Source organism: Sus scrofa, chromosome 10 (genome assembly GCF_000003025.6).
Source record: "Sus scrofa isolate TJ Tabasco breed Duroc chromosome 10, Sscrofa11.1, whole genome shotgun sequence".
NCBI classification, from domain to species: Eukaryota; Metazoa; Chordata; class Mammalia; order Artiodactyla; family Suidae; genus Sus; species Sus scrofa.
This window is the reverse complement of record NC_010452.4, coordinates 21,237,691-21,261,797: the sequence shown is the minus strand read 5'-3', so window position 1 is coordinate 21,261,797 and position 24,107 is coordinate 21,237,691. Positions and strand designations below refer to the sequence as shown.

At 42.5% G+C, this 24,107-nt stretch overlaps 1 long non-coding RNA gene across 1 annotated transcript; it reads left to right on the top strand.

The window, feature by feature from the left end:
- On the top strand, positions 309-3,420 carry LOC110255607. Its single transcript, XR_002336147.1, has 2 exons — positions 309-442; positions 3,200-3,420. It is a non-coding gene; the product is annotated as an uncharacterized LOC110255607 (long non-coding RNA).

Here is a 24,107-nt window from a genome sequence, read left to right as displayed (position 1 = left end):
AGATAGTGGAGGAAACCTGGGGGGATGTTAGGAGATCACTGTAAGTTAATAAATTGCAGGCCTTGCTAGACTAGGAGAGGCACGAGAATGGCCTCAGGTCGTTGGGTGGGAGATGGGAGGAGGTCTGCATCCCGATTCAGAGCAAGGGCAGGCTTTTGAGGACCAACCGACCTTCTGCTGATTTGAATACACACTTTTCTGGCCATTAAGGAGGAGTTACTACTTGGAGGAAGAGGCTGTCTTTTCCCACCTCTACTCCCCCTGGATGATAAAACTGTAGCCCCCTGGATCCTCTGGGCAGAGGCTCCTTGCCTGCCTGCTTGCATCTCTCCCAAGCATCCTAACCTAAGAAATCTATTTCTTGCCTATCACTTTGTTTCTCGCTGAATTCCTTCTGCACAGAGGCATGAAGAACCTGAACCTCCATGAGTCCAGACCCAGGGTGAGTGGTTCTAATTTAAAACCGTGGGTTTAAGTCCCAATCTGGATTTAGGGTCGGTTCGAGTCCCGACACGTGGACTCGAGCCCCAATCTGTGTTCTGGCTAGGTTCAGACTGTTGGTGCTGTCCGTTGCAAAACCCGCACCCTCAAAAGCCATGTTCTTAACCCACTGAGCCACCACAGGAACTCCAAAAGACATCTTTTCTATACTTTATAAAAGTTATTTCATTTGTCTTTCTGCTGCATCTACTCAGCAGATCTTGCAAGCCTGACGTTAGAACATGGAGTTGTTCTCTGAGGAGCTTCTCATGACAAAGAGGACACATGACATGCTCTGAGAAAGACAGAGAGCAAAAATGCAAGAGGAAGCACTCGATTTTGCCCGAGCAGAACAGGGGAGCTGATTCGTGAACCGGGACTTAAAGCTTCATCAAGCAGAGAAATGGGGAAGAGGCACCCAGAGGCGGCCTGAGTTCAGGGAGCTAAACGGGGTGCAAGTTCGTTAGATCACGTGTTTGAAAGGATGGGGGCCTCTGGGAATGCAGAGAGAAGGCCAGCCTGGAAAAGCCCCACAAGCCCCCCAGGGTGCCAACTGCCTTTTAGAGGCCAGGGGCTTTCAAATTTCCAACCACAAGGCATAGAAAAAAATGCTTTCTAGATGGAGCCCCGTGTAAGCTGACTCCTAACTATTAATGGCTTTGCATAACAAAACTTACCCTTTTCATTTGTGAAAGTACCGATATTTTTATCCTGTTGAATCCTACCCTGTTTCATTTTATGAAGATCTGTTATAACCGACCAAATGGACTGTGACCTTAATTGGCAAGAAAATTTGCTAAAGGCGATGGGTTTTAGGATGCGAATGATACATTTAATCTGAGTTTTTACGTACTTATGTATTTAATTTAATTTATTTATTTATGGGGGTTGTTTGGGGGTTTTTTTGTTTGTTTTTTGGGGTTTTTTTTTTTTTTTTTTTTTTTGCTTTTTAGGGCCGCACCCATGGCATATGGAGGTTCCTAGGCTGGGGGTGGAATCGGAGCTATAGCTGCCGGCCTACACCACAGCCACAGCAACACAAGATCCGAGTCATGTCTGTGACCTACACCACAGCTCACGGCAATGCCAGATCCTTAACCCACTGAGGGAGGCCAGGGATCAACCTGCAACCTCGTGGCTGCTAGTCAGATTAGTTTCTGTTGCACCATGACAGGAACTCCTAATCTGAGTTTTAGAAAACAAACTAGCGACAGAGGAAAAGAGAGTTTTGTAAAGTGGAAAGCTAGAGGCAGGTAGTCTAATTAAGACAGTCAGTAGAGTGGTCTGGACAAGAGATCTATGGTAAAAACAGGAAGAAGCAGACTCCTCCTGATCTGCAGTTGAAGAATTCATACAAGTCTGTTCTCCATATCCATGATTTTCTTTTGATGGATCGGGAATTTGGGGTTCATAGATGCAAACTATTGCCTTTGGAAGGGATAAGCAATGAGATCCTGCTGTGTAGCACTGGGAACTCTATCTAATCAGTTATGATGGAGCCTGATAATGTGAGAAAAAAAATGTATACATGTATGTGTGACTGGGTCACTTTGCTGTACAGTAGAAAATTGACAGAACCCTGTCAACCAACTATAAGAAAATAAAAAATAAAAATCATTATATATATAAAAAAGAATTTATGCAAGAAGTTCCCATTGTGGCTCAGCATAACGAGCTTAACCAGTATCCATGAGGATGTGGGTTCGATCCCTGGCCTTGCTTGGTAAGTTAAGGATCCAGTGTTGCCACGAGCTGTGGTGTAGACACATATGTGGCTCAGATACTGTATTGCTGTGGCTGCAGCGTAGGCTGGCAGCTGCAGCTCCAATTGGACCCCTAGCCTGGGAAGGTCCATATGCCACAACTTCGGCCCTAAAAAGGAAAAAAAAAAGACAACGACAACGACGAAGCAGGTCACATAAGATTTGGGTGATTTTGTACGTTGACACTCTCAGGATTATTCACACTTTCAAAGAACACCTTTAAGAAAGGTGTGTTCTTAAGACAAAGGAATAAGGGAACCTTATATGTGAAAATAATCTGAAAATGAGTGAATAAATGTGCATGTATATCAGTGTATAACTGATTCAATTTGCTATACACCTCAAACTAACACAACATTGTAAGCCAACTCTACTCCAATAAAATAAAATAAAATAAACTTACCGAACTAGAAAATCTTAATTAATTTTTTAACACTTTCCAATAAAACCAAACCAAACAAAAAGACAAAGAAACAGTTCTTCTTTTCTTTTTTTTCCTTTTTTCTTTTTTGGTATTTTTAGGGCTGCACCCGAGGCATATGGTGGTTCCCAGGCTAGGGGTCAAATCGGAGCTATAGCTTCTGGCCTATACCACAGCCACCGCAAGGTGGGATCCAAGCCACTTCTGTGACCTACACCATAGCTCATGGCAATACCAGATCCTTAACCCACTGAATGAGGCCAGGGATCGAACCCGTAACCTCATGGTTCCTAGTCAGATTCATTTCTGCTGCACCACAAGAGGGGAGATAACTTAGGAATACACCTCCCTGGAGCTACTTAAAATATCCTCTGAAGGTGATGCCCTGTGTGTGATCTGGACTTTGATTATGTCCTGAAATTGGGGATGGAGAAACAGAAACAGAAAAGGGTATGAACAAGAGGGATAAATCCATGATAATACACGGCTTTTCCTCCCATTTCTTCTCAAAGAATCTCATCTCTCCTGTCTCCAGGCCGAGGTTCCCTCTGATCCATTTTGAGTGCAAGAAGTTTGTCATTTAAATGTTTTCAAACTGTGTGGAATGAGGCCCTAACAAACTGAAGCAGAAGATACCACCTCTGCATCCGAGCATCTGCGTGTCGCTGCATCTCTTCCTCTGACACCTTTTAAAAAATTACATCAATTATGTTCAAATGACACAAAGGAAAAAAAATAGTCATTGTCTCTACCATATCAATGATTTCTTCTTTTTTATTAATCATAGCCATCGGGTATGTACAATTGACTTCCTTTGGTTGTGATCTTCCTCATTCCCACATCCCTAAGTGGCCTTTGCAAAACTGAAGCCAGATGCACGTTCCAAGTCCCATTTCCAAGTGTTTACAAATGTTCCCCCATTCCTTCTCAAACTCGGTTTTAAATTCACATTTCCTTGAAAGGCCCCACAGCCAAAGGAGGGACCAAATTTGAAATGAGAGGAATACATTGTGATTCACCTAAGGTCTCTCAGAAAGACAGTTCTAGAATTTGAATTCGATACTGTATTCCCACCAGGTCTTTTACACAAGGGTTCAAGGCTGAGCCTTATCGGCATGGCAGGTGCATGGAGAGGTTTAGAGGCAATGCCACAGTCCATAGGCACTAAAAAGCGCGAATGTTAATTCTTTATGTTACTGTTTGATCTGGTCTAAATGAGTATTTCAATCGAACGCAAATCGTTCTTGTTAAGCAAACAGCCTCCTTCTTTTCAGCCTGCAATTCCTTCTTCAAAGTTCCTTTTGCTGTACGCAGGCCTCGATATATCTCGCTCACAGTGTATTCACTCAGCCCAAATGACACTCCTTTACATGCAAGTCTTTTATTATAATATTTTCCCTTCTTTCTTACTTTGATTTCATCCCCTTTTACCTTTTCCATGCTTTCTGAAGAGAGCCTTTCTCTTCTGAAGCAATTTCATCTCACAGTGGAGGCTCCTTTAAGGAAAACTTTAAAAGCCAGCATTCATGTGTTTCCCGTCCCCTGTCCCCTGAGAAGCCAACAAAATCAGCTACCGCAGTGGCTACAAACAAATCAAAATAAGCCCCCGAGCCTACCGTATTTATTTTTCATATTTATTTTTTGTTGTTGTTGCTTTGCATTTAGACGTGGATTCCAAGAATTTTTCTTGATTCTTTCTGGGGCCGTCCTGGATATTGCAATAAAATATTGCTAAATGGAGAAGCAAAAAAAAAAAGGTAAACTGTCATCCAGGATTCAATCAGCCCAGGATCTCTGCTAACAAGGATGCCCATATCCCTCAGTGCACTGTTAATCTGTGACCATATGATGGGTCTGGGCTGCTTTGGGTTGGCAGACCGTGGTCTGAGTAGACAGAGATCATTACTGCTGAGCACAGAGCCCCAGCAATGCTGCTCATCCTTGTGAGAACCATATATAAATGCATCGATCTCATACCCCGAAGCTTTTGGAAATATCCAAAATTATCAACACCAAAATGTACTGCCGATCCCACATACAATGATGTATCCACTGCCTTACTTACAAATGAAGCAGTTATGCTTACGTTTGTTCTGTGCTAAGCTGTGTGTTGAAAGCTTTAAGTGCAAAGATCTGCATTCTTATCTCACCCTCATCATCTCATCTCTAGGGCCGATGGTTTACTCTGTGCCTTTAATTCTGGCAGATTCTCTTCAGCCTTCATCACCTCAGCCCAGACCCGTTTCTGCCAACTCTCCCTCTCTTGTTGTGGGTTTTCAGGAAGAATTCTACACTTCTTCATATTTCTGCTCATCCAGATCCCTTCTATGGGGTGTGTGTGTATGTGTGTGTGTGTGTATATGGTGTGTGTGTGTGTGTGTGTGTGTGTATGTGTATGTATTTTTAAATTTTATATGTATACACATATATATTTTTTAATTTATACACACCATATATATATGCCATCCTAAGCCTCTCAGGACTAGGATCAGTCTTACTGGGCTTCCTCTACTGTCTTCTGGTCTGAGGAGGCGGGCGGTGCTGCACCTTCCTCCCAGGCTCGCTGTAAGGACTGGTCATACTGGAAATCCACTCCAGGCAGTCACCACTCGATCTGAGTTCCACAGGCCCTGTCCTTTAATCCTCTTGGTGGCACTCGGAAATGAGTATTCTCCGGAAACCGGAGTCAGAGGGACTAAGTGGCTTGTTGGTAATTACCAGGCTAGTGAATAGTGGGGTCATGTAAAAACTAGGTGTTTCCAGCTCTAAATGCATTGTTCTAAAAGGAGGTTGGGATTTTCCATTGACGAAAAGAAAGAAGGAAAGAAAGAAAGAAGGAAAGAAAGAAAGAAAGAAAGAAAGAAAGAAAGAAAGAAAGAAAGACAGACAGACAGACAGACCTGCCACTATATCAGTAAACAGAAGATGTTGCAGCCATCAAGCCATCACAGAACAGCGGCCCAATAGTGAGTCCCAGGGGAACTCCGGATAGAAACAACATGCTCCCGATCCAGTGGTCAGCCCCTACGGCCATCCCCACCCCAGCCCCCAACAGTGCACTGAGGAGATCAGGATGAGAAAGCACAGGACATCCCAACAGCTGAGATGCTTATCAAAGGAATCATTTCAGGAAGACGTTCAGACTACATCTTCCCCTATAGAGAAGAGCACTAAATTTCTTAACCTGAAATAGCTGGTTTTCTTTAATTAACAGCAATCTTTTTAAAAATGAAAGTATAGGTAATTTACAATGGTGTGTCAATTTCTGCTATACAGCAAAGTGACACAATCACACACACATATATACATTCTTTTTCTCATACTCTCTTTTCATCATGGTCTATCCCAAGAAGCTGGATATAGTTCCCTATGCTGTATAGTAGGACCTCATTGCTTGTCCATTCTAAATCTAATAGTTTGTATCTACTAACCCCAAAATTCCCATCCATCTCCCCCCCGCTTGGCGACCATAAGTCTATTCTCTATGTCTGTGAGTCTGAACAGTAATCTTTTAATGGTCTGACGACCTGGTCGTTGTTGCAGAACTCGTATATATATATATACATCCCTTACCTCTGCAGGACAGTCTCTCAGAGGTACCTGAGATGCTGTGTCCCAGGCTTATGTCCTTAGTTTTGTCCGCCATATAAATCATAATTCTCAACTTTTAGGTTGTGAATTTTTACAGTCAACAGTATTATGTAGTGTGTAATGATAACAATATCAGCGAAAGGAATGATGACATCTGCGGGACCTGGGGTGGCCCAGCTCTCCATCGATGGCCGGTTGTCTCTGATGAGTCCGAATTGTCCAGAACCACCAACGTGCAGGAGCTGAACTGAGTATCGTAGATGTCGTTGTTCAAACACCTTCCTACCTGCAATCAGGCAGGATCACTGGTCCTGTTCCCTGGTTCGAAAGGACCCCCAGTAGCACTTTCTTCCTCCTATTTAAGAAATTCAGTTTGAATGCTCTCTCCCGCCTGAGGCTTTCCTGAACTCTGCTCACCACACCGTCTTTATTCGCTGATGTCAGGAGCAGGACTCCCTAGTTCCTTCCTTGAGAAGATGTGTAAACTCCCTTACTAGACTGTTGGCTTGATGCCTTAAGTGCATATGGCATCCTATTTGTTTTCTTACTGAGGCTTTAATAAATAACCACACCCCAATGGCTCCTAAGCACAGAAACGTTTTCCCTTACACTTCTGGAGGACAGGTATTGGACCGAATCTATGGGGCTCAATCAAGGTGTAGGCAGGGCTGCTCTCTCTCTCGGGAGGAAGGATCGGTCTCCTCGCCTCTTCCAACTTCTGCTGGCTGCTGGCATTTCTTGGCCTCACTGGACTGACCATCGCTGCCCACTCCTCTGGCACAAACAAGGACCAACGCCCATGGCACACTGACCACTCATGAATAACAGGCTGGTGCTACAGTATATGCACCAGTGCAGTCAACCCTTGTCCCCTGTGGGTTTTGAACACCTGCAAGGTGGCCAGTCTGGGTTGAGATGGACTGCAGGTCTGAAATATGCACCAGATTTGAAGACGTCCCATGAAAAAAAGATGGAGATATCACAATTGTTTTTATATTGATTACCGAATCGGGGTAAGCAATGACATGATATATAGAGTTAACTATAATATGCTATAAAAATTTATTTCACCTTTTCCTCTTCTCTTCTAATATGGTTTCTAGAACACGTGAATGACCTAAGTCGCTCATATTTGTGTTGGGGGGCTTCCCTGTTCTAGAGAGAGGAGCTTCTGTCTTGCAAGGGTGACAGGCTGCTTGGTGAGAAGCAGCTGTGTTCCTCTGCTCAGTGCCCCTTGTACTGGGTATTGTCATGATGCATCTTGATTAAACACGAAAACAGAAGAACAAAAAGAGGCTTGCGATTCCCTAAGAAAGGCTTGAAAATGGCAAGTTGCTCAAATAAATTGCTAGCATGTGTAGATGGGACAAATGTAAAAAAAAAAATGGGGAGAGATTGTAAAATATATCAAGGGGCACTTTATTGAGTTGCTTATGTGAGGCTCTTTAGTATTCCCATGTTACACAAATAAAAACTGGATGCCTACATAATACCTATTAGGTATGACTTGGGTAAGATATTTCATGCTAACCACCAAAACCTATCCAGAGAATTTACTGGCCTGACATCAAAAGATTGTTGAATCTGTTAGACATTTGAAGTAAAATTAAAATCTGTTGTGATTTTTTTTCTTTTTTTTTTTTAGGCCATACCCACAGCATATGGAAGTTCCCAGGCTAGAGTTGTAATCGGAGCTGCAGTTCCCAGCCTACACCACAGCCACCACAAAGAGGGATCTGAGCTGCATCTACGACCTACACTGCAGCTCACAGCAATGCCAGATCCCCAACCCCCAGAGCGAGTCCAGGGATCAAATCCACATCCTCATGGATGCTAGTCAGATTCGTTTCCCCTGTGCCACAACGGGGACTCCAAAATTTTGTTGTAATTGTTGTCATTTTTATATTTCTCCACTTAAACTATTTTTTTTTATTTATTATCAGTCCTCATTGGATTGGGTTAGAGAATGTCTTGCTGTATTACCCTTTATTAAGAGAAAGAGAAACATGTAACTTAAGGCACTTGTCCAAGGATGTCATTGAGCAAAAACAGAGATTTGTCAGTGACAAATCTCTGTGCATCTAAAGCCCATCATGGCTCAGTGGGAACAAATCTGACTAGCATCCATGAGGATACAGGTTCAATCCCTGGCCTAGCTCAGTGGGTTAAGGATCTGGCATTGCTTTGAGCTGTGGTGGAGGTCGCCTCTTCCATTTGGGGGCATTATCACTTGGTTTACAGAAACAACTGAAGCCAAGATTTACAGTTGAATGAAAATGACCATGTCATCCTAATTTCACTAAAGACACATTGACCTGAACAGGATTAATTCACGTAAGCAAAATTAACCTAAAACCAAATTTTCAAAAAGAGAGACTTCATTTGCCATATACCATTAAATTACCCTTAAAAATAAAGACACTCCAGGTGCAATTGAATTTTCCCATTTGGCCATTTCTTCCTCATTTGGAAAATGTAAGCAGTCAGTACAGAGCATCACGAGGCCCAACTATTGACCCCAGTGGGTTGATACGGATGCTCGATATTAGTCAGACACAGCTCAGTTGTCAAATTTGCACTTGAGGAAAAGATTCCTGCTTCAGTTCTTATTCCTTATTCCAGGAGCCAACGGATTCCCTGTGGTCTTCCGGGTAACCTATCTGTCATAGTCAAAGAGAAGCTGCTTTCAAATGCGATATTGACCTTAGGGAGCAATTCTCTAGGACAGAGAAAGTGTTCATGGTCCAAGGGTGGGGGTCAGTCACGTTGCTTTGGGAGAACCAGGTACAGCAGTGTGCTGATGAGGCTGGGAGGGCATGGCTCTGAACAGTGACAACATAACGCTATGTTTCCCAAATTTGGTAGTTAAGGAGATATTGTGCCTCTCATTATAAAAGACAATTAATTGGAATTTTCAACTGCCAAATGAAAAGGCGATGGAGGGAGTTCCCACTGTGGCCGGGTAGTAACAAACCCAACTAGGATCCACGAGGATGCGGGTTCAATCCCCAGCCTCATTCAGTGGGTTAAGGATCCAGCATTGCCATGAGCTGTGGTGTAGGTTGCAGATGCAGCTTGGATCCCCCATTGCTGTGGCTATGCTGCAGCTCCAATTCCACCCCTAGCCTGGGGAATTTCCATATGCTTCAAGTGTGGTCCTAAAAAGCTTAAAAAAAAAAAAAAAGAAAAGAAAAGAAAAGAAAAAGAAAGGCCATGGACACTACTCAGACCAATGAAAATGCATCATGATCTGATCTGGATGGTCAGGCTTCAGGATGCAGGAGGGGAAACCCTTCCACAGGCACTAAGTCCCTTCTGTGAAGCACAAAGGAAGAGGCACAGAGCCATGCTGCTCTCCTGACCCTGAAGCACAAGCAGGCTCACAGCCAATCACACCACGGTGTCACGAAGACAACATCTGGGCATTCAGGTGGGGCAGCTGTAAGTACAAGATAACAGAGCACACATTGTTTAGTAGAGAGGATTATGGCAGAATATTGTGCACAATAGGGTCATTTGCTTTGAAACTGTAGCAGAATAATTAAGCTTACAGATTTTGAAGGAGAAAACAGGTGAGTTTGGGGAGGCACCTGTGATGGGAAGAAAATGTGAGTTCTCAGACTTGTAGACCCAGAGTGCAGCTCCTCCTCACTTAGCCCTGCAAGCCAGGCATCCCACCCTGAGTCTGCATGCATCCTCTGGCTCTGGGACACATTGGATGCTCAGCATTGGCTCTTTCCTTCCCATCAGCATAGAAAAGGGCAGGGTACAGCCCCCACCCCAGACAAACCTCCACAATCTCAGGGTCTTTGTGGGACCCTGGTTAGACATTTCCACTTTCATAGGATAGCTATTTAAAAATCAATGATAAAATAATCTTCTTGGCTAGCTAAGCTGTGATAAAACATTTGGCAACTAACTGTTGGATAAGTGAAAACACACTGAACGTCAGTTCATGAAGTCACCAAGCCACACAGTCAGTTTTTATTGGGCATCTAGTATGTGCTAGGAATGAGGAGGATTTTAGGACACAAAAAATAAACGAGATACGGTCTCAGGCCCAAACAGCTTGGTATCTAATGCAAGTTATCATAATGTGACTTACGGCACTGTAGGGGTGTGGAAAGGGAGATAGGGAGCTTGACAAGAGCGAAGCCATCTTGCTGCCACCGTCCGTCTTGGTGAGCTTAAGGTGACTCATATGAGGGCTCCGAGAAAAACAAAGTCATTAGGACTTGAGAAACTCCGGGCCCCAATTGGTCTCAAGATATTCAAAAATAGCTACATTGTACTTGAGGTTAATCATTAAGTAACAATACAAGACATTCTGTACAGCTATACATCTTTCGGTATCCTGCATGTAACTAAAGGTTAATGTAACATGTTAAACAGGTAACAAGCACTATAAATGTATCGCCCCCTTTTTCTGTTCAGGGTCCATGATTGGGAAGCAATTCCCTGTGGACCCACCGGCGTAATATAGCTGTTCTCCATATAGCTGTTCTTCAACTTTCTTGCGTGTCCTCTGAAGCGATTTCTGGGAATTCTACAGCAGCACAATTGTATAAAACAGAGGCAGAAAACACGTGAGGGAAGTCAGGATAGACTTCCCCAAGGAGGGAGTAAAAGTGAGTATTGAGTCTTAAGGAGTTCCTGCCGTGGCATGTGGGTTAAGCGTTCTACTGCAGTGGCTCAGGCTGCTGCCAAGGTGAGGGTTCCATCCCCAGCCTGGTGTAGTAGGTTAAGGATCTGGCATTGCCACAGCTGTGGCTTTGGTCCAGCTGCAGCTCGGATTCAATCCCTGGCCCAGAAACTTCCACGTGCCACAGGCAGCCATAATTTTTTTTTTTTTTAATTGAGAGTTAAAGGAGAAGTAGAAATTTGTCCATTGGGAAATAGATGACAAGCACGGAGATTAGCCTTTGAAAAGATCCGGAGTCTTAGAAAGATTTGGTAAGGGAAAAATATCAAGACTGACTGGCGAGGAGTTCCCTAGTGGCACATCAGGTTAAGGATCTGGTGGTGTCACTGCAGCAGCTTAGGTCACTGCTGTGGTGCAGGTTGCGTCACTGGCCTGGAAACTTCTACATACCATGTGTGCAGCCAAAAAAAAGTTACTGTGATTAAAAAAAAAAAAGACTGGTGAGAGGAGAGAGAGGAAAGAAAGAAAGAAAGGAAGGAAGGAAGAAAGGAAGGAAGAAAGGAAGAAAGAAAGAAAGAAAGAAAGAAAGAAAGAAAGAAAGAAAGAAAGAGAAGAAGGAAGAAGGAAGGAAGGAAGGAAGGAAGGAAGGAAGGAAAGAGAGGGAGGGAGGGAGAGGGAAGGAGAAAAAAAGAAAGAAAAGAAAAAATTGGGGGCTCAGTCAAAACACTGCACACAGCACGGTGAAGAGTCCAACCTTGGTCTCAGATGCTCTGACAACCCACCAGAGGCTCTAAGTCTGGAAAGAGGCCCGAGACCCGGTAGATGCGATAAATGGACAGCTCGAGCCCAGTGAGCCCAGTGAGCCCAGTGTCTGGCACCTACAGGGCCCTCAGTATGTAGCTAAGGATGGAAAATCACTGTGAAAGCTGCACCGGGGGTGAGGGCGTGGGCAGAGATACGCTGAAGAGCGTCTAGCTTCCCATTCACGAAATACTAGTGAGAGATTCCAGGGGAAGGAACGGAGGGAGTGAGCGGCTGGCGTTAAGGAGAGCAGCTGACATCACTAGTTGTTAAAGAGCTAAAGAGCGAGGAAAGAGGCAGGTTTGTGTGGTTCAAGGGACTGAGGTCCCTCTCCTGGAGAGAAGAACGATAACAGAAGGAACAAGTGCCTTCGGGGGGAAAAAGCACAGGCTTGTCACTTATCTCTGTTTTCATGATGCACATGTTTATGAGATTATATTGTTAACGTGGCTCCTTTTAGGTTTAAAGTCCATGGAGGCCATACAAGCCACTGCGGCGTAAGGCTTGGTACGGAGCAAGGGCTGAGTTTTATCTGGGGAAGAAAGAGATGAGGGAGAGAAGGGGGGGACGGGTGGGGGGGCAGGAAGTGGGGAGGGGAGGGAGGGGGTAGTTAGTCCGAGTGGGTTTAGAGCTCAGGAGTCGAAGAGCATGGGTCTGCAAGTAGAACCATTCACATAAGACCCAGATTCGATTGGAAAGTTATTCAATCAGTGGTGATGTATGCACAAAGCATACATCTTTATCCCCTCTGTTCCAATACAGATGTTAAACATTAACTGATTGCTTCGCAGCTAAAGGACATTTTTTTACATGTGCTTATATCTATTTCCAGTGAAGTTGCATCTATGTGATTAATTTCAAGGTAGTATCCGTAACTGAAATATTATCCATCATTATTTTATTTTATTTTATTTTATTTTATTTTATTTATTTTATTTTATTTTATTTTATTTTATTTTATTTTATTTTATCTGCGCCCACAGCATGGGAAAGTTCCCCACAGGCAGTGCCACAGCAGTGAAAACATGAGATCTTTACCTGATGAGGCACTAGAGAACTCCTATCTATCTTAATTTTTTTTTTTTTATGGCCTCACCTACAGGATATGGAAATTCCTGGGCAAGGGACTGAATCTGAGCCAAAGCTGTGACCTGTGGGGCAGCCATAGCAACACTGGATCCTTTAACCCACTGTGCTGGGCCAGGGATGGAACCTGTATTTCCCAGCTGCTGCAGGCAGGTTCTTAAGCCACTGCACCACAACGGAACGCCTATCTTAATTTTAAAGCATCCTCAACGTGTGGCAGCAAATTAATGATTCTTTACCTCCATGCCCCTCTGGAACACTATCGTGTCTCTAATAACACATTTTCCTGCCGCATTTCAAACAGTGAGATGCAAGTATTCAGAAAACTGCCGTGTTCCAACAGGCACCATTGGAGCAGTGAATCCCCACAGCCAAAGTTTTCAGGATTTACCACAAAAGCACCCACACTGCATTAAAGCAACGGCTCTCCCTCTGCCAGCTTGATGAGCATTTTGACACAGCCATTGCCAGCGCCGCTATTTCGGAAGAGGGTTGAAATTATTAGTACCTTCCCGGGAGGAACAGAAAAGCAAAAATTACAGAAGGTGGGTAGAGAACACCGCGTGTTTTAATACGTGGCGTCAAATATTCTTCGCCACCAGGCTCGGTTTTGTCTTTAATACAGGCTCTGACTTAATGGGAGATGACTGATATTCTTCCCATTTTATCTATTATAATGTTCTTCCATCGCCTGAGCGCTCCTTAATCAAAAGAAGAGTTCCTTCCAGCATCGGGATATCAAAGGAGAAGGTTTCTATGGCGATTACGGAACCAAAGAATTACCCTTTGAAGAACCTAAGGTAAAACACTGAAAAATCCTTCCGGGATACAGATGAAAAATGCCACACGTGTGTTTCCTCTAAGTATCCAGTGCAACCCATCAAAAGACTAATAACCACACGGGCCCACGTGCACTCGGTGTGTGTATTCACATCTCCCATTCTTCGCCTGCATTTTCCACATGGCCGCAGCCCTGATTAACGAGTCAAGTGAAAGGCTTTCATTTCAATAAACCTTTCATGCTACGGAGCCAGGCCGGGGCGGAAAAGACATTGCCATGGGAGAGCGAAAAAATATGTCCCACACGGACCGTCATACGATTTCCTAGATAAAGGGCTGTCCTCTCTGTGACCACAACGCTCCTGGGTAAAAGTTATTTAATTACTTGGTTCTGGAAACCCACGCCTCTGGGGTTCAAAAGAAGGCATTTAGAAAGCCTACTAGGAATTAGGATAATTAGCACATAGCCCATTATTCAAAAAGCTCAATCCTGTGAGACTAAATTGTGACTAAATTCAAGTCAGAAATGACTCGACTTTTTTTTTTTTATGTGGGGGCTAGCAAATTAAGTCTTTTTTTTTTTTAATTTCTTTTTAAGATGGAAAGCTCCCCATTTGCAAACAGAAGTTAACTTGCTCCTTGCATTTCACATCTGGTAACATTTTCATCTTTGGCAAACTAGTAAAATGGTTTTGTATTTTTGACAGTGGGAGTTCAGTGCCAGAAGAAATTTTAGCAGTACAAAGAGACTACTAAATAGGTTTCTTACTGGGCCACAGGGTTTCTTAATCCTTATCTTACAGCATTTAAAAAAAAAAAAAAAAAAAAAAAAAAGGCACTGCAGGGAAGGTGTTCTTTGCCTATAATTTCTCTAGGAATTAGTTTAGGGAGAACTTAATGACCAAAAAATGGCATTCAACTTGATCCCTATAGCGTGTTAATGTGGAGAATGAAATCTGCTGCTGTTTGGATGTTTGGGTTATTGAAAGCCTTTCTGGGTACCAGACCTTAACCACAATCATTTTTCCTCTTTTTTTAATCAATTACATCTATCTTTATTGGACTTATCATTCATTGATTTAGTTATTTTTTTTGTCTTTGTTTTTTGTTTTTTTTGTTTTTTTTTTTTTGTTTTGTTTTGTTTTGTTTTTTTTTTTGTCTTTTTAGGGCCGCACTCAAGGCATATGGAGGTTCCCAGGCTAGGGGTCAATCAGAGCTGTAGCCACTGGCCCACACGACAGCCACAGCAATGCAGGTTCTGAGCTGCGTGTGCGACCTACACCACTGCTTACAGCAACGCCAGATCCTTAACCCACTGAGTGAGGCCAGGTATCAAACCCACAACCTCATGGTTCCTAGTTGGAGTCGTTTCCACTGAGCCACAACGGGAACTCCTTGATTTAGTTTTTAAGACAAACTTAACTTTCATTACTAGATGATGGTCAAAGACAAGCATATGAAATATGATCAGTAAACTTTTTATATAAAAAAATGAAAACACTGGCCCATGGAGCCAAGCCCTGGCAGAGCGTTTCCAGAGCTTTCCATGTTGTGGGCACACAATTCTGAATGAGCAGAAATGAATGGTTACAGAGCAATGTGGCAAACAGGCTGAGGACGTCAGAATCAGGATGCTAGATACTGGTTCTGTCACTGGTAAATTCTAGAGACTTGCCCATGTCCTTTAAATTCTCTGAACCTCCATTTTCTCAGCTGCAAAATCGGGAAATATGATTTGAGAATTAGGAATTCCCATCGTGGCTCAGTGGTTAATGAACCCAACTAGTATCCATGAGGACGTGAGTTCAATCCCTGGCCTCGTTCAGTGGGTTAAGGATCCAGCATTGCTGTGAGCTTGGTGTAAGTAGCAGACAAGGCTCAGCTCCTGTGTTGCTGCAGCTGTGGTGTAGGCTGGCAGCTACAGCTCCATTTGACCCCTAGCTTGGGAACTTATGCCATGGGTGCAGCTCTAAAAAGACCAAAAAAATTGAGAATGAAGGTCATTGATGAGAAGCAATAATTGCATGCCTGTCAATGAGAAGGCACACTGAGAGTCACCGTTATACTTGTTATTCCTATAGGGGCACTGTAGGAAGCTGCAATTGACAGCAATTTTTTTTTTTTTTTTTTTTTTTGTCTTTTGTTGTTGTTGCTATTTCTTGGGCCGCTCCCACGGCATATGGAAGTTCCCAGGCTAGGGGTTGAATCGGAGCTGTAGCCACCGGCCTACGCCAGAGCCACAGCAACGCGGGATCTGAGCCGCGTCTGCAACCTACACCACAGCTCACGGCAACGCCGGATCGTTAACCCACTGAGCAAGGGCAGGGACCGAACCCGCAACCTCATGGTTCCTAGTCGGATTCGTTAACCACTGCGCCACGACGGGAACTCCGACAGTAATTATTTTAAATAATGTATACACACTGCTATATATAAAATAGATAACCAACAAGGGCCCACCGTATGGTACAGGGAACTATACTCAATGTCTTTTAATAATCTGTAAGGGGAAAGAATCTGAAAAAGAAAAATATGTGTGTGTGTGGTGTGTGTGTGTGTGTGTGTGTGTAACTGAATCACTTTACTATATACCTGAAGCTACACAACATTGTAGATCAACTATTCTTCAATTGCTATAAAAAAAGAGGAGTTCCTGTTGTGGCTCAGGAGGTTAAGAATCTGACATAGTGTCCATGGGGATGGGGGTTCGATCCCTGGCCTCACTCAGTGGGCTAGGGATCCAGTGTTGCTGCAATCTTTGGTGTAGGTCACAGATGTGGCTTGGATCTGGCGTGGCTGTGGCATAGGCTTGCAGCTTCAGCTCCTATTTGACCTCTAGCTGGAGAACTTCTATATGCCACAGGTATGGAAGTACAAAAAAAAAATAATTTAATAAAAAAAGAGAAAAATTTTTAAATGTTTCAGGCTCCTTATGATTTTGAGCAGGAGGAAGCTAGAAGCACACACACACACACACACACACCACACACTAAGATTATGTTTGACCACAGTTTTATAACGTGAAAGTGAGATATTTGTCCATTCAATTTTTCAAAGCCTCTGTACACAAATAAATTATTCAACAAGGATTTGGAAGCACAAATTATTTCTCTGAGGACAAGGAGGTCATGCCCAACACATGCTCTGATTAAAAGGTTCTGGCTGGGTCTGATCTGTTGGTGGTGGTACAGAAAATAGCTCAGAGATCGGAGAGAGAATTAGCACCGTTTCAAAAGCAAAAGGAGACAAAAATCATTTAAAGTCTTGGTGAAGTGTTCTCTGCAGTACCTACATGCAGTTGAAGGAAGGAACTGAGCTTCCTTCAATTTGAACAGGTCTAGGTGCCAAGAACAGTATTGTGTTTTTATCAAAGTAACATAATGACTCAGCTGTGGCATAGGTTGTAATGTTGGCTCAGTTCTGATCTCTGGCCTGGGAACTCCATGTGCTGTGGGTAGCCAAAAAATTTAAATAAATAAATAAATAAATAAGTAACATAATTGCTAGTGTTTTCTGAGCACTTATGTTTGGTCTGGCACATGCTAAGTGCTTTCCATGGATTGTCTCACTGAACAACTCTGGAAGGAAATGGAAGCTTACAAAGATGAATAATTTGTCCCAAATGTCACAGCTACAAGGAGGAATAAAGAGCCTGGCCTCTTATCCACATCCCAGGTCTTTCTGATTACAAAACTGACACCTTCTCAGCCGAGGATGTGCATCTGAAGTCACACTGTTTCTTAAAGACTTTGTGAGATTAGAACAATTCAGATGTCTCCAAAACACTACTTTTTAGGGGAGAAAAAAGACCTGGCATTTTTCCATGAAACAGAGGAAGGACACTATGTATATATCCCATTATGGACCACAATCAAAGAGGCAGGCTAAATCCATGCAAAGTGAAAAACTAGGCAATGTTGCGTGGACATGAGCCGAGAATTATGTCACTAAGGTGGAGGAAGCGGCTAAAGGTAAACTCACCTTCAGAAGGTCAAACCACAAATGGGGTAAGGCAGCTTTCTCAAAACCACGATCTATAATGACAAATCCTTTACCTATTTTCTCAGCATGAGATGTCCCTCACTGATTTTACCATGCAAGGTAGAAAACGTCAAATTTCCAGACTTCGGCAGAGGGGAGGAGATGACGAGATTCATTTTATGCTGGAAAATTGAGGCGTCACTACGTTTCTGCTCTTCCTTACCAGTGACCTCATCCCAGGTGAGAAGCTGAGTCTAGTCGGCAACTGCTTGGTGCCTCTGACCTCACCATTTGGGTTACACCTGTAGTCATACCTTATTTGTGTCCAATGCGAGATTTGTCAGATAGAGAAAATCATACCTCTGCATCTATAGAGGTGTATCCTCCTCTATAGAGGATAGAGATAGAGATTTCCATATCTAGAGATAGAGATATACTATCTATATCTGTAGTAGGTATATGGTATACTGTCTACTACCATAGATAGTATCTACTTCATGGGGTTTCAATAAGGATCAAATGATTTGTAGAGCACTTAGAACAGTCATCAGCCTAGACTAGGTTAGTTTTTTGTGAAATACATACTTTTAGGTGCATATCTTAACCAAATCATTTGACCTACACACAATAACCACTAAACTATATTGACTGCTTACTACGTGCCAAGTGCAGGAATAAATTCCTTAGGTGGATTAATTTATTTAATCCTTGCCATGAGGTTTGGAGGTGGGTACTACTCAGAGGAGAAAATTGGAACTGGAGAAAATGAGACAATTTGTTCTAGGTCATGTGACTCAGAAACCAGGAAACTAAGACCACCCAGGTCCTCTGGCTCAAGTCCCCACTTGTAATCAGAAACTAGAAATAAGTAATTCTCCTATAGACAGGAAGGAAATTTCATCATTCAAGAATTGGGAAAACTGGCTCATGATAAGCATCTAATGAGTTCTCAAATGAGCTTATTTGAAAATTAAATGTGTACATGTATGTGTGACTGGGTCACCTCGCTGTGTAGTAGAAAACTGACAGAACACTGTAAATCAGCTATAATGGCAAAAAAAAATTATTATAAAAAATTAACCGAACAGTGGTATATCATCAAAATGAACCAAACCAACAGTGATATATCATCTTTCACGTGTATTGAACTTGTCAACAATCCTTTGTGTGATTCCAAAGGTATCTTTGAACTTTTGCATGTCCAGTAGCAATTCACTTCACTATAAACAAACAAAAAGAAAAGAGCTATAGAGATTAACTATGATCTTATTACATTAGCCTTGCTCCCCACAGGAACTTCCCATCTTAATCCTTAGCTCTATATAGGACTAATGACAAGCCCTATCGTTCTTAAGAAACTACCCTCCTAGACATTCACAGACCATGGCAATCATTCACTTACCTCTGTCCTGTTCCACCTGCTGCCCAAGTCCACTGCTTCTTGAGCCATGTTAAGGGTAAAAAATGTTTCATTGAGAAGTTCCATTGTGGTGCTGTGGAAATGAATCTGACTAGTAATCTTGAGGTAGAGGGTTTGATCCCTGGCCTTGCTCAATGGGTTAAGGATCCAGCATTGCCTTGAGCTGTGGTGTGGGTTGCAGATGAAGCTTAGATCCAGCCTTGCTGTGGCTCTGGGGTAGGCCAGCAGCTGTAGCTCCAATTCAACACCTGGCCTGGGAATTTCCATATGCCTCAGGTGTGGCCCTAAAAGGCAAAAAAAAAAAAAAAAAAAGATGATCCAAGAGAAAAAAATAGTCCTAAACAAATACGTTCATAGGTTTAACTGTTACCACTTTCCTTTTTTACTGCAGCACGTCTCAGACCTGCTAATATGCTTGTCAGTGTGTGTGCTATGAATCTGCAAAAGGCTGATTTAATAAAGCAAAGTTTCCCTCATTTATGTGACCTTAGAGACTGCAGATGTGGGAGCACAGGTTTCCCTTTCCTGGAGGTAAGTGATCTCCAGAACACACTCTGGTCCCTGGCACATTAGCGTTATCTGTGTTTTATGTATGAAATTTCCAAGGTGGGTATTATTACCTCTGCTCTGAGACTGACAGTAAAATTAGAGATGCCATGAAACCTGGCTGAGGTTGTAGTTATTATGTGCCCTTCACAGGATTTGAACTCATGTTGCCCTGCTATGAATCCTCCTGCTTTTCCCACAAAGAAATGGGCCCCACCCTCCCAAAGGCAGGCTACTTGCACCCTCCTGGCTTCCTTCTTCTCAGACCTCTGGTTGCCACCAGCAGAAACCCAACACCTGGATAAGAAAGAAAACCCCAGAACTGTGTCCTTGATTTTCTTTCGTCATCCTCTGGGGGAAAGTATGTTCCATAGAGTTGCCTTCTGACTCTGAGATGGAGGGATTTTGAACAACTTTCATTCAAAAAGATACAGGCACCCCTATGTTCACTGCAGCACTATTCACAAAAGCCAAGATATGGAAACAACCTAAATGTTCATCAGCAGATGAATGGCTTAAGAAGATGTGGTACATATACACAAAGGAATACTACTCAGCCATAAAAAAGACAAACTAATGCCATTTGCAGCAACATGGATGGAACTAGAGATTCTCATACTGAGTGAAGTAAGTCAGAAAGAGAAAGACAAATACCATATGATTTCATTTATATGTGGAATCTAAAATACGGCCCCAATAAACCTACCTACAGAACAGAAACAAACTCATGGGCATAAAGACACATCTGTGGTTGCCAAGGGGGAGGGAGTGGGGTGGACTGAGAGTTCAGGGTTAGTAAATGCAAACTGTTGCATTTAGAGTGGATAGGCAATGAGATCCTTCTGTATAACACAGGGAGATATACCTAGTCACTTGTGATGGAACATAATGAAGATAATTTGATACAAAGAATGTGTGTGTATAGGGTCAGGGTTAGGGTTAAAACTGGATCACTGCTTTACAGCAGAAATTGATGGAACATTGTAAACCAACTATAATAATAATAAAAAAAAGAAAAGAGTAGAGAGTTTATGTTTTAAAAATAATAGAATCAACACTTTCCAGATGGAGGAAAAATTTAAACATCACAAATTATTTTTAAAAAAAAGATAAATTTTTGACCCACCAGAACATGAGTACCAAAATCCCTTTCAAACACTACTAAGAGTCCTTAAGCTTCCCAGAACATCTGAACATGGATCAAATTTCCATCTGGGGAAATGCAGGTCTTTTAGCCTGGTTGAGCCATAACCTTCTATTGGTGAGGAGGCTGGGATGGAGCAGGATGCAGTGTAAGTTCATTTAGGAGCTCAGGAACCACCCTCTACCCTTTCTTAGCTTCCAGAATCCTATGTATCCCTGGGGACATAGCATTTCTTTCCTTAGAATAAATAAAAGTTGCCCTTTTCCTTCCCTGTAGCACACCAAGACTTTTCCTGATAAAACACTCATAAATAGCGTGTTGCTTGTATAAAAAGCACATAATTATTTCATTCACTTTAATATCACCCAAACTTTCCTTCTTTCTACAACACGCATTCCCCTCATTTAATACTCCATTAGCAATGAATTTATTGAGTTTATGCCATATGCTTTGCTGGATTTTTCTAATCCTCTCAACAACTCTGCATGATACATAAAGAATTTTATGGAGTTCCCTGGTGGCTCAGTGGGTTAGGGATCCGGTGTTGTCACTGCTGTGGCTTGGGTTGGATCCCTGGCACAAGAACTTCCACAGACCACAAATGTGGCCAAAAACATAAAACAAACAAAGAAAGAAAGAAAGAAAGAAAAAGAATGTCTTCATCTCTCTGAGCAAATTAGAATTTCACTTACTTGTGAAATTTTTTTTTTACTATTTAATACTTATCTCTTCTACTCCAATTCAGGATTTTTGTGGTTGTTGCTTACAGAAAAGAAACTACTTATAATGAAATCTTCAAATGATTGGTAAACATTAAAAACACAGATTATTTTCTTTAACGGAGCAAACCTTATGGTCACTTCCTTGCATACAGGTAGTGGTTTTCATTTCTAGGGAGCTGTAACATGGCAGGGAATTATTCAGAAGCTGAACCATGCACACAGTCCTAATTACCAGTCTCCATCCCTTCAGCTCCCTCTCAAGTTTTCATCCATGTATTTACTTTGGTCAAGACAACACAGTCACTTGTAAACTGCAAGGTAAGAGGAACCAGACCCGAAACATTGTGGAATAAAATAAATCATTTTCCCTTGTGTTCAATCCTTGTCTCATGCCTCTGACATGGCATTTCTTCTTTTCCATCACTGATCTGCCCTAGCTTCTGAAATTTTCGACAGCAAAGTCTCTTGAAATTAGATTGGGAGTGAAGGCTGGGAAAACATTTAAGCAACCAAATGAAACACCAGTCCATTTTCAAACGCTCATGTTTGAGTGGTCATCGAAATAGCTATGGCTCATAAAACACAAGAGAAATTAGAAAACAGAAAATTGGTCCTCCCTTCAAAGTAAACTCTTAAAATATTTTAAAATTTGTCCAACAAAAGCTAGCACTTTATATTTTATTGTATTTGTATGTTTGCACAGTATTCAGTCTTTCTGTGAATGTAATTAAGGGGGCACTTTTCATAAACACTGGTGTCAACAACTCTGCATTCCTGGCAACTAATAAATGTTACCCAAAGGAACATTTTTTTTTCACTGGCTGATGGTAGGTTTAGGGAATAAAAGAGGTTAAGTTAGGAAAGGGTTTGCACTTGCTCAAGTGGATGGAGAGGAAAAACAACTGAATTCAGCCACAGTCTGAGGAAAGGTTGGAATATGTGTTCTGGATTGTTCAGTTAAAAAAAAATGAATAAAAATAGTCAGGGTTGGCATTCCCACCATGCTGCAGTGGGTTACAAATCCAACTACAGTGGCTCAGGTAACTGTGGAGGCTCCGGTTTGATCCCTGGCCCTACACAGTGGATTAAAGGATCCAGCACTGCTGCAGCTGTAGCATAGGTTGCAGCTGCAGCTCAGATTCAGTCCCTGGCCTGGGAACTTCCATATGGTGCAGGTGCAGCCAGTAAAAAAAGGTGAGGGGCGGGGGGTAACTGGGAGATGGTAGCATTGAGAGAAGCCACATATTTTATACAGGGATGTTATCAATTCCCACTAAAAACTCCATATTTAATTAGTAAATTCCTCTACTCTCAGGATTAATAAGTCTTTTAGGCAATTTTTTTATTTTGAATTAAATGAGCCTGCACCCAAATGAAACATGTATTAATTAATGGTTATCATTTCCTTCAGTTACCCAAGAAAACATGTAAGCCATTAATACTAATCTAAATTTAAATACATAACCAATATATTTCAAACCCAAGAGAGATTTAACATTATATCAAATGACATGAAATAGCTGATAGCACACAGACCTTGTGAATAAAATGTGTTTTTTTGGGGAAAAAAATTGAGGATCAAGAATTTTCAAAAGAGAATTCCTACTTTCTTCACTGGAAGAGATCCAGAAAAAAAAAATGAGAAATGGATAAATGGTAGTGGGAGGGGTGAGAGGCAGGAAAGCCAACGTTTGCCTTTTTACGGGGTTTAGTAAAGTGCCACCTGGACCCCAGGACATCACCAAGTTCTGTGATGACTAGTCAAGTCCAGTTACAGTTAATGGGGCCCCATTCAGCATCTTCTTATAGCAAGCTGCCAATTTAACTCAAACTATGGGAAAAGATCAAACCCACTTCAATAAAAAGCAAAGAAGATGGGGAGAAGGATGAGGTAGAGATGACATAGTTAGGAAAATTAGAAATACATGCTTTCTGGAGCAAAATCCAACTGAAAGGAAAAACATCTACTGAAGAAAGAAGCTCAAGACTAGCGATCTCTCACTACATGAACCTGTCCACAGTCTGGTGAGGTGACCTAGAAATGTGTCCACAGGGTGATAGAATTTTGTTAAATTTGCACCATTATCTGTTTTAAACATGATAGGTTAAGATTTTGCTGGTCTCTTACTCCAGCTTGTCCTCTTTTTTTCCTTCTTGTTGGAGAGCGTGGAGGAGCTGTGTGCATTTGTGGTTCAGAGCTAAAGCAAAGTTGAGGTGCAGGGACATTTGATTTGGAATATCAGTCTGGGTCAGATCAGGAGAGGAAAATCACAGTCATTTTAGGTGGGAAGCCTTCATACAAAGAATTATTAACTATGAAAGTAGGTTGGAGTAAAAAGGGATTGGCTGGCAAGAAGGAGAACCCTAAAAAACATAGGAACGGCAGAAATAGGGGACAGCCACTGCCCCAGGGCTGAGATCGAGACCCTAGGGGAGGACCTTCCTTCAAAGCAATCCTGACATCACTGGAAAGGGCACAGCTGTGGCTCCTTGAAGGGCAGAGAAATCACCTTGGTGGATTTGGCAAGAAATCACCCTCTAGGGTGCCAGGAAATCTTCCTATTGGAGGGCATCTTGCTGGAGACACTGGGAGAAGCAGCTAACCACTGGGCATGGGCTGGCTACCAAGCACTGTAGGATCCTGTTTCTGGAGAAGATGCTGGAGCTGCAGGAGCAGCTGTGGAGAGGACTCTGGCCAGCAGGAGTCGGGCACTAAGGACACTGCCCAGG